The following is an 11,081-nucleotide window of genomic DNA, read 5'->3' as shown; positions in this document are numbered from 1 at the left end:
CGCCTTGGCCAGCGGTGGATGCATATGCGCGGCGTCTCGCGCGTCTCGCGTGCGTCTGGAACGCGCAGCGAGCGGATCGAGAACTTGGGTGACGGGCGCGGCGGACCAGGATGGCCGGAGTGACGGTGGTGCGGCGCACCGTAGCGGATGGTCTGCGCGGCGGCGGCAGGGGCTGAGGGCCTCCGCGGTGACGGTGGCCGGGGGCAGAGCACCTCCGCGGTGGCAGTGGCCCGGGGCGGAGGACCTCCGCGACGGTGGTGTGGTGAGGTGGTCCGAGCATCGCGAAGGAGGCGGGAGCCGCAGCGCCGTCCTCGCCTGAACCCGCGCATGGCGGACGCCATCGCTGCACCAGGATGCGGCCCCGCACCGCACCGCATTGCCGCCTCGCGCGAGGGCCTCGGCCGCGCCGGCTGGCGACGCGGCGCGCAGTCTCGCCCCGCGCGGCTCCTCGGCGGCCGACGCCGCAGCTGCCACCTCTGCCCCGCGCGTGCCCCTGTGCGTCACGCCACCCCGCCGTTGACGGCTCCAGGTCTTGTGCTTGTCGGTGGCAGCGGGCCGCCCGTGCGCCGCATCTCCGGGCGCCACTCGCGCCGCGGCGGCCATGCGGCTGGCGGGGCTGGCCCGTGGCCCGGCAAGGCGCGGCAACCCGTTCTGCCCAGATCCCGGCGCCTCCCCATCCACCTTCGGCGGCGCCCCAGCCCCTCCCTCTCCTCCACCCGGCTCGGCGTAGTGCGCGCGGTGGAGCAGAGCTGCTCGCGGCGCGGCGGCGCGCGATTGGAGGCAGAGCAGAGCAGCTCGCGGCGCGGCGGCGTGCGAGTGGAGGCGAGCCAGAAGCGACAGCTAGTAGGGGCTCGCGGCGCACGGGAGCCAGCGGTTCGCGCGGGGCGCGGGGCGCGAGGTGCGCACGCGCGGGCGGCGAGCGGCGCGCAGGAGCGGCGAGGCGGAGCGTGGCAGCAGCGTGCGCGGCAGCGGGAGCAGCGGGCGGCGTGGGTTCCGGACGGGAACGGAGCGGGAACGGGCGGCCAGCGACACAGCTGGGCGCGAGGGCGGGCAAGGGACCCAGCCGCGCTGCGCACGCACGTGGGAGCGCGCGGTCCAGGAGCGCACAGCCAGCTAGCCAGGGGCGGAGCAGGCCACCAGCAGAGGAGTAGCCACGGCAGCTCGCCCGTGGCAGGAGGAGGAGGTGTAGCGGCAGTTCTGCTCGCGGCTGGGAGGAGGGTAACCAGCGAAGCCGCCTGGCGGGGAGCAACCCAGGGGCTGCGGCGGCAACGGACGAATGGACGCGGAGATGGTGCAAGGAAGGAGACGGACTTTGACCTTATCCAAGAGGGCGGACAACCGACGTGGGGGGTAGCTGAGCTGGAGGCACTAGAACGTTCGAGTTAATAGGATCTCGCCACGGCAGCCGGCTCCATAGTTTGCCCCACGAGAACGGTTTCCTGGGAAGCAAATCGCTGCCGCTTATGCTGAGATGGACGACGTTGATTTTTTTTGCCGACGTGGACGCTTTCCCTGGCTGCCGACGTTCGGGGCATGAACATATAGAAATCTTGACGAACACGTATGCTAGGGCCGGCACTACACCGACGCAAGCACGATCACGCCGCCGTGTCAGCCACCGCTACAAGTCATCGCCATCGTTGCCGGCCGCCGCTCCGAGTTGCTGCCACCGGCCGCCGCTGCCGGCCGCCGCTCCGAGTCGCCGCGGCCGCTGGCCGCTGTCGCGAGTTGCCGCCGCCGCCGCCCGCTGCCGCGAGTTGCCGCTGCCGCCAGGCGCCGCTACTCCGATCCCATCACTCTGGACAGCACGACGCAGGGCCGCAGCATGGCAGGACCCAAATGATTTGGTGTCCTATGGCGTACGTACCCACCTTGATCGACGGTCCGGAGATCATGTGGGCGCCGCAACAAGGAGCTTCTAGATTCACGCGGACGTTAAATGTGACGGCGAGATCAACTATCCTTTTGACAGACTGCGCGTTAAAAAGTCAACAGATACGTTGATAAGCCTCATCCGTTTTCACACAGGCTGCGTTTAGATCACGAAAATTTTTGGGTTACAACACTGTAGCATGTTTCGTTTTTATTTGGTAATTAATGTCCAATCATTAATTAATTAACGTCGTTAGATTCATCTCGTGATAATCAGTTAGACTGTGTAATTAGTTATTTTTTTAACTACATTTAATACTTCATGCATGTGTTGAAAAATTCGATGTGACGGAAAAGTTTGGGAACTTTTTGGGAGCTAAACGCGGCCACAGTCGAAGCTGGACGAACCGGTTATAAAGAAATAATGTTAGGAATAAACAAAATAGGAAATCGGCTAGGCTTATTTTGCAAACCCTATCCAGTCCGTCGCCGACTCGCCGCCATCCTCGATCCCTTCCAATCGGATCCGGCGATTGGCACTTGCCTCCTGCTCCCCAGCCATGGCGGGCTCAGATCGAGTCGAAGAGAGCGACTTTGCGCGCGGCGGGTGGACTTCTGGCCCCGGGATGCGAGGAGAACGAAGCTTGGGGTCCCGATGGGGCGAAACAAGACCCGGCGTGTCTCTGGGAGCCGCCACCCCCGCAGCGGCTGGTGCTGGCGATGCTCACCTCCACGGCTCCACCGGCGTCGCCATCGAAGACGTCCGCTCCGGGGACGCCGCGCTGGGGCTCCGCTCGTACGAGATCTCCCTCCACCATTGATCTGAACGGGACATGCATGGCCTTGGTCCCGCGACATGAGAGCAGGTAATATAATAATCTCCTATCTCCCTGCTCCTGGAATGATTTGGTTTGGCCTCCGATGTGGTTGGTGTTGAGATTTGCTTGCTCGAGTCAGTGCAAGTACTAGTTCTATCATTAGTAGAAAAATAAGAACTAACGATGTAGTCAAAAGACTTGTGCCTTTTATTCATAATAAAAAAGTTCAATATGACCTGAATACAAACTGGTATAGTACAAGGTTTGAAACACTAATAAACTAGTAATGCTTAGAATCGACAAGAAACAAATGAACTTTAATTTTGTTCGGCGCCATATTTTTGCCATATGTGCTCTATCAAATCTTCCTTGAGCCGACGATGGGTCTGTCGATCTCAAATCTCACTATTTTTCTCTAGTACATATGCAAATCCATAGATAGGTCCGTGGTGAAGTCCTGCTGTTTGCGGGGAAAATGGCCCTTGTTCATACGTGCTTGTCAATATTCTATCAGCTATCTTTTGGAGTTTAGTCTGGCTACAATATTTGTGAACACATAAAACTTATCGATATTCCATTAGTACAAGCAGACAATTACATTAAGCTTTAACCATAAACTAAGCATACATTAAGCATTAACCATACAAAGAGTACATTAACCATACATAGCTAACTTCTTTAGATAACTTCTTTACTGGTCTTCGAGTTCTTAGATAATTTGAGCACCGCAACCTCATGTCTCTTCAGCTTTTCTGGACTCCAACCACTTTTTCATCCTTGTTTCTTCCCGTTTTGCTTTGGCCGATTCTACTTGTGCTTCTGCTGATTTCAATAATGCTTCAGCTCTAATCTTGATAGTTTCATTGTACAACACTATATTTTGAGATGGCAGGTTCCCCAATGGAGAAGATGAAGTGCCTTTTCCTTTGCCTTTTAGTCTTTCTTTTGCTTTCTTCTGTCCCTCAAGCAGGATAGCATCCAGGTCGCCCAATATTCTACCCGTCAGAGGGTACAATTTTCAATAGCTGTGAAGAGGTGAGAGATTTTTTTTAATCTTTATTCATGAGAAATTGGTTTTGGTGTTCGCTACGGACGAAGTAACAAGAACAACAAGGGTTATAGGACAAGGCAAGATATTGTTTGCTCATGTGAGGTTTGTATTTCTTAATTTAAAGGTAATTAGGTGGTTTGTCCGGTGCTGAACGGTAGGTTGAAGCTGCAAATCAGTAATCTATTGGCAATATTTAACAGGGCTCATCACGGATCAGCAATTGTGCTTCTGTAAGGACTGGGTGTAAAGTGATGATAAGGTTGCTTAGAACTAGTGTGATCATGGATGGTATATTAGCCGAGTGAACACAAGCCACAACCACAAATTATCCGAGGGGTATGCAGAGAAGAAACAATGGAATTCTCACAGAATGATAGATGCAACCAAGTATTATCAAGAAACAAAGAGACAACAATGTAAGCATTGGTAGAGTTTGTAGCATTCTAGGCGTAACAGCTTCATTAATTATATTTTTTTCACGTAATCATGTTCCAGGCACCTAATGAACTATATATCGAGTTTGATGATTCTAAGTTTTTGGTGGCAGGTGCTGTTACATTTGGACAGGCAAGAAATACCAAAGTTTAATATAATGCAAAGATGGACAAAGGAGGCAATTGTATATAATATAAATCACAGGCACATGACAGTGATATAGGATCAGATGCAGATCAAATGAGAAAGAAGGCTTTGCTGATGATGCAGACACTTCAGTTAGTCCATGGACCTACTGCTGTTGACGAGCAGATGTTCAGGAATGCTATGGAAGCTTTAAGGGCTCTTCCTGCAGTGCAGTGCACCGATGGAGTAATTGTTCAATCTGGCATGAGTAGCATGGACATTGAGCATGAGCAGCTCCCTGTTTCTTGTCCTGAAAGGACAATGAAAGGTGGCCGGCCACTTAGTACTGGACTTAAGGCGTGGCTATCAAGGAACGATAAGAAAAGGATCTCAGAATGTTCATCAAGGGATCCATTAGCTGAAGACTGGCCTGAGGAAGAGAGGCCTGATAGGAAGAAGACCCGGCGCATAATTGATATTTGATAGGCGAAGAATGTAGTATAGTTTATTTTGAAATTTGGACGACTCATTTATGATAGTGCATGCTTGCCTATAAGAGTGTATCAGACTTTTCTGTAATTGGAGTTGATATAATATATATTTTTAATTCTGAAATGTGTAACATGAATAACTCAAAACCTATCGGGGGGGGGGGGGCATGTCCCCATGATTTTTCTAAAAAACATGTGGAAGTCCCTTAAAAAAACAATATTATTGCATTTTGCTGCCGTTCAAGGTAAAAGAAGGATTATATCTAATTTTACTACATTGCAAGTTTATTTGCAGTATCTAAATCTCTTTTGGTGCGGTGTTCTCCCATGATATGGTTAGACTTGAAATGCTTTGTCAATCTCTAGGTCGTTTTTTCGAGCAGCCGAAGGACGTGTCGTATTTCGCTGGACCAGGAGCAGACGCTGATTTTGTGTTGCTCCGTCCAACTGCATGAATTACAAAATATCAATATTGGTTCTCATTAGTTACGTTGATGCGACCAATAGTTGAGGTGCAAGACATATATTGGTTCAAGTAAGCTTACAGGACGCATTCTCCAGGTCAACCAAGTTTGTTTCGGCTGGCCGTGCGGTAGCAGTAGTAATGTCAAATTGTATGGGGAGAGTCTTGCTGCTGAGACCTGATGGACAATATTCAGTTAAGTATGTGTTCAGAAGGAATTATGTATCACGATGCAAACATAATTATTATTTTTTCGATGATTTTGCTCAAATGGTTTGCACTGTCGCTTGATAAATGTACATTCTTTTATTACCTTCATATAATAGTGTTGGTGTGGTACCATTACCAGACTCCCCTGATCTGCGTTCAATTATAGTTGTGGAAGAGTCACTACCAGTCCCATTGAGTTGTACATTCCGAGTCACAGTCTTGTAGCCTCCTTAGAATCAACAATATCAATATCAATGCTTATAGATATTGGTGTGCAAATTCTGATAAATTTCTTAGGAAAATCTATAAAGAATACCATGCTACTCTGCTACTTGTGATATTAATGGCAATTTTCTAATGTAGCTGTTTCTATCTGTTAAAACATGGTCTTCATTGTTCTCATGGTGACTAGATAAATTTGATCCATTGTTTTCAGGATTGCATGTATGAAACGAGGCCAACTACGACAATATCAACACTATCACTGTATTATATTATGTCTGTAAGTATTGTGTACTTAGGATACAATTAAATTGGGCAAATATAGTACTTATTTCCCAACATTTCACTAGCATGTTTGATTGAATCCTCCAATGGAATGCTAACCTGACTCTTGCCAAATTCGAACTCGTTACTGTCTGCAGTTCTGCACAAACTATCAGCAAGCACCATAGACTTCATTGTTTCTGCCGAGAAATGTCTAATGCGTGGAGAATGATGAATGCTCCATACTGATCACTCCAATATCCATACTGTCGAGGTAAAGCACCTAAAAGGTGTTCCGGAATTATGTTATACCATTTTATTGCGTTTGAATTAAACAATATCAGCAATGATTAGTACATGGTATATGTGAAGGAAATTATATGGTTACCTGCAGGAAAATGGAGCATCCTGTAATATTTGACACTTTGTTGCTAAGCTGAAGCTCAGTCTTTTAGCTTGACGACTGCCTGGAATAGCTTCTTTATTATATAATCTGACCAATCGAAATCTCCGATGCTTGATGGGTCCACAAGAGCATCCCAGTAATCCACTGACACATAGTCATATTTGGAGCCAGGTGATAATAATGTTGACATTATATATATGACAAATGCTACTTTAAACGCATCCTGGTCAGATTGTGTCATTTCATTGCCATATTTTCTTTCTAAAACTTCTTGTGAAGCTTTTATACTCCAGTTTTCCTGGGTTTCTGTACTAAGGTATAACCCCATTACAGTTGCAATGATATCCTTCCGTGGCATACCGCAATCAGATATACTCTTTCCATTGCATGATATTCCGAATACTTTTTGAAGATCTGTTTTTCTACTTAATGTGTTTTGTGGAGTCAATACCAAGTGTCTGTGAGAGTGGATCTACTCTGCTCATCAGCCAAGCTGCAACTGTAAACCGGCGGTTTATTTGCCTTATTAGTGAGGGGAATAACAGCAAACCACCAAATCCAATTGACTTAACTAAAGACCTTTTCCTCTCATCGAAGCATGATATAACATCATATATTTGCTTAATTGATGACCGAGTTGAAGCAACAATGTAATCTTCTTTCATTTTCCCCAGTGGTAAATCCACTAAACTCGAGGTAGAGCTATCTTGAAGGGAATAGCTGCGATGCAATTACATTGTTTTTCACTCACTCTTAAACAATTGTTTTGCAGTAAGTAAATGAAAGCATGACCGTACTGATACTAATCTATAATAGAAATATTACACAACATACCTCGAGAGCTCCATATGGTTCGTCTGTAGCAGAGCTCCGTGCAGTAGATCCGCCAGACTTTGGATTGCTTTTCCTCATATCTTCTTAAGATTTCCTCTTTTCAGATTTGCGGAAAGCTCAATTATAACCCTATCCTATTTGTACTCACTAAAATAGCCACGGGTTCAATTTCATTCAATCGAACGAATTAAGCTGGAGGCCATCCGCATGGTTGCGGGGCGGCTTCGATGGAGGGGCGGTGTAGTGTGCTTTGGGGGCCTGGAAGAGCCGCTGGGGAAGGGGGAGTGCGCGGGTTGGCCCCTGAAGGGGAGGGGGAGGGTTGCGTGAGTTGCTCCAGGAGAAGAAGAGTTTTCGGGAAGATGTACAGTGCCTCGAGCTGTTCCTCAAGTCGGCAGTCCTACAACAAATGCTACTACAGTGGTTTTGCGGTGCGTGGTGTGAACGCGTCTTCTAAACTCTGGATAAGCAAACAGGCTAACCCTAAGTTATTGAACGCCGTAGCTTAACTGCTCGTTGCTGCACGCATCTTGGAGTATTCATCGACGGCAGCGATTTGCTATGGGTACATATGCCATAGGACACTAAATCCTCGTTGCATGGCAGGAGGATCCCAGGAAGATGAGACAACCACCAGATTTGCAGTGCCCTCATCTCATCCGATACCGTTGTTGGTCCCTGTTGTGCATGACCATGGCAATTTCATTGGGGATATTGGAACTGAAGGCCAACAGATAACACAGGTATAGTTGTTTATTTTTCTTCTGTGATTTGATGATATGAACTCTCCGCCTAGTACTAATCTGTGAGCACATGCTAGGTAGTACAGAACACCGAGTCCATCACGGCAGAAGCAATATCGAATGAAACAACAGATGAGGTAATTGAAGCAACTTAATGACAAATTCAAAATATATATATCATAATATTTCATATGGTTGGGCACTTTTAATTCTCCTTTGTTTAATTTATACAACAGGTGGCTGATAAAGTTACACAAACTCCGATCATTCCTAAAGTTGGAATGTCTTTTGAATCAGAAAAGGCTGCTTGGACTATGTACAACACCTATGCGGGTAAGGTTGGGTTCAATATTAGAAAAAGTGATGTAAAGAAACGAGAAGATGGAACTATCTATAACAAGCATATAGTTTGCAGTAGCCAAGGTTATCCAAAAAACAAGTCATCCAAGACTACTACAAGGACTGGTTGCAATGCTCGTGTTCAGTTTAGTATCAGCAGGGAAGGGGTTTGGACAGTGCAAAAGGTTGTACTTAATCACAACCATTACCTTGCTAGTCCAAATAAAAGGCAGAAATTGAGATCCCAACGAAGTGTTGAAGAAGCAGACATGAAGCTAATTGGCCAGATGATGGAGGGCGGGATGAAGCCAGCCCAGGTGTATGAGTTTATGGTGTAATTCTATGGTGGAGCTGACGAAGTGCCATTCTCAAAAATTGATTGCAATAATGAGATTGGTCGACAACGCAAGAAGTATTTAGAGGCCAATGATGCACAAACACTGCTGGAATACTTGAAAAATAAGCAGATAGAGGATCCATCATTTTTTATGCCATTCAAAATGTAACACCCGAATTTAAAATTTATTTGAAATTGAGAAAAAAATAAATTTTGTTCAAATTTGAAATGTTTTCATTTCAAAAAGATCTTTGCTTTTGTAAAAAAACATCTCTTTCTCTTCTTCCCCTTCCAGCCCAGCCCACTCCTCTCTCCCTCCTTTCTTCCTTTTCTGCGCAGTCCAACCGGCGTATCCAGCCCAAACCGCCTCCTCTCCCTCTCTGTCACTGCCAGCCGGGCCCCGCCCGTCAGCTCCATCTCCTACATCCCGTCTCCTCGCCTCCCTGCAGTGCCAAGCGCCACCGGCCGCCCAAGTCCCCGCGGCCGCACGCCTCCCTCTCCCTCCCCTTCCACTTCGGCGCGCCTTCAATGCTCAGTGGACCGCCGCAACCTCCTCGCCTCCCCTTCCTCTTTGCGCCAGTAACGTCTGCCTCCACCGAAGGCCACTAATGGCCGGCCGTCCAACTTCGCCGCTCCTTCCCCTCCCCGCCGGCCTTCCCTCTCCTCTTCTTCGGCCTATAAAGCTTGCGCCCAAGCCCTTGGCCCTCTCCTTTCCCTACTCCTTGCTCCCTCTCGCTCGCAGAGCACCGCCGCTACTGAGTCCGACCGCCGCTGCCGTCGATCCCCCTGTCCGCCACGCCTTCATCGTCCTGGACCACCGTCAGAGCTCCGCGCCGTGGTGAGAAACCTCCCAGTGCCTTTTCCCCTCTCCCTCTCCCTCGCCGACAATTGCTCGCCGGAGTCCGGCCGGGCCATCTCACCGCCGAGCGCCTCTCTCCACCACGCCAACTCGCTGCCCCGACCCCGCCATGTAACATCCCAAAATGATTCACCCAAAATAAATTACTCGCTAAAGATGTTTTCAAATATTTTCATCGCCGAGCTCGATTATTATCCGGCAATTCGTCGCCCGGACACCAAAAATCAAATCTCCGTCCCGACACCGAAATCAAATATCGTTTAAACTTTCCCTGTTCTCCTCGTTTCTCGTGCGCGTCGCTTCTCGTCGACGCCACGCTCAGCTCACGACCAACGCCGCGAATTCCGCCGCGAACTTTTTCCATTCTCTCCTTTTCCTTTTCCCTTTTTCTTTTCCCTTCTCCTTTCTCCCTTCTTCTCCCTCTCTGCTCACGCATGCCCCTCCCCTGTGCCATGCGCTGCGTTGCAGCACACCCCTGTGCCATGCCCACGCGCCGCGAGATGCTCGGCGCGCCGCGGGATGCTCGGCGCGCCGCTCGGCCTCTGCCCGAGCCGCCCCGTCGCTTGTACTGCTGCCGCAATCAACGCCGGAAGGGTACCTCACCACGGGTCGCGTCGTCCTGCCGAGCGTCGAAGCCGTGGACGCTCTGTGCGGCGCTCGTCGAGCACAGTGCACCGCCGAGATTTTTCTCCCGTGCGAACCGCCTTTGGCTCTCTATAAATCGAGCCGAGTCTCGCCGTCGCGCCCCGCTCAACTCCCAGTCACTGCCGTTGCAGCACACAGCCAGGCCAAACCCTTCTTCTTCCTCTAGCCAAAGAACAGAGCACCATCGATCTCCCTCCGCAGCTCGTCCCCAGCTCGATTAAGCTGCAGGTGAGCATGTCCCCAACACCAATCGCCTTCCTCTAGACTCAATTGAGCCCTTCTCCCACCTCCAGTAGCTTTCCTCGAGCTCCAGTCACCCATGGCCATGGCGCCTGAGCAGCACCTCTTCCCCGCGCTCCTCCCCAAAATTTTCCACCCGAGAGAGATGTGCCGTGGCATGAGGATTATTTTTCCCCACCCCATGACCTCTCCTTTGCCCTCTAGAGGAACGGATTTGAGCCTCGAGCTCTGCCGTGCAGCTGCCAGGGAGAGGCACGAGCTCTCTGCCCCCGACCTCCCTGTATTGTGTTCTAAACAGAAGCTATCTCTGGTGATTAAAGGATATGGCCCAAGCCTCTCACGTTAGGACCCAATAAATACCAATTCCAATCCCACACCACGCCTGCAGGAAGCCTAAAATGATAACAGCCCACGTGACCCATCCAGCCACCGATTGCTAATTATTTTCGTAATTAATTTAATCATCAAACTTGTAAAATCAATTACTCCCACATAGTAACTCCGATTAATCTAATTCTTTTTTCTAAATTCATTTAAAATCAAACTCTATTTAATACAACAATATTTGTGAGATGTATTGATGTATGTTTACTTTGCTTGTATGATTGTTTGCGCACGACTCTGTCGAAATAGAATCAATTCCGGAGGAGAGTCCGGAGGAACCAGGAGACCAGGAAGCCGCCGCCACCGACGCGTACGAAAGCAAAGGCAAGTCTCATCGATCCTTTA

The 11,081-nt window shown here is 49.4% G+C and overlaps 2 long non-coding RNA genes across 3 annotated transcripts; one reads left to right on the top strand and one right to left on the bottom strand.

Moving 5' to 3' along the window:
- The first annotated feature begins 2,297 nt into the window (after positions 1 to 2,297).
- On the top strand, positions 2,298 to 4,924 carry LOC120674174. The gene is made up of 3 exons (XR_005675002.1): positions 2,298 to 3,843; positions 3,942 to 4,157; positions 4,289 to 4,924. It is a non-coding gene; the product is annotated as an uncharacterized LOC120674174 (long non-coding RNA).
- A 77-nt stretch (positions 4,925 to 5,001) lies between these two features.
- LOC120676937 lies at positions 5,002 to 7,761 on the bottom strand. Of its 2 annotated transcripts, none has more exons than XR_005676041.1 (6): positions 7,193 to 7,761; positions 6,341 to 7,078; positions 6,073 to 6,235; positions 5,570 to 5,695; positions 5,339 to 5,434; positions 5,002 to 5,240 (listed from the first exon to the last, which is right to left on the bottom strand). It is a non-coding gene; the product is annotated as an uncharacterized LOC120676937 (long non-coding RNA). The 2 variants fall into 2 exon arrangements; XR_005676042.1 differs by having other exon boundaries at positions 5,570 to 5,692.
- Between the last annotated feature and the right edge of the window lie 3,320 nt (positions 7,762 to 11,081).

Source organism: Panicum virgatum, chromosome 5N (genome assembly GCF_016808335.1).
Source record: "Panicum virgatum strain AP13 chromosome 5N, P.virgatum_v5, whole genome shotgun sequence".
NCBI classification, from domain to species: domain Eukaryota; kingdom Viridiplantae; phylum Streptophyta; class Magnoliopsida; order Poales; family Poaceae; genus Panicum; species Panicum virgatum.
The sequence above is the reverse complement of the archived record's forward strand: the minus strand, read 5'-3'. Positions and strand labels throughout refer to the sequence as shown.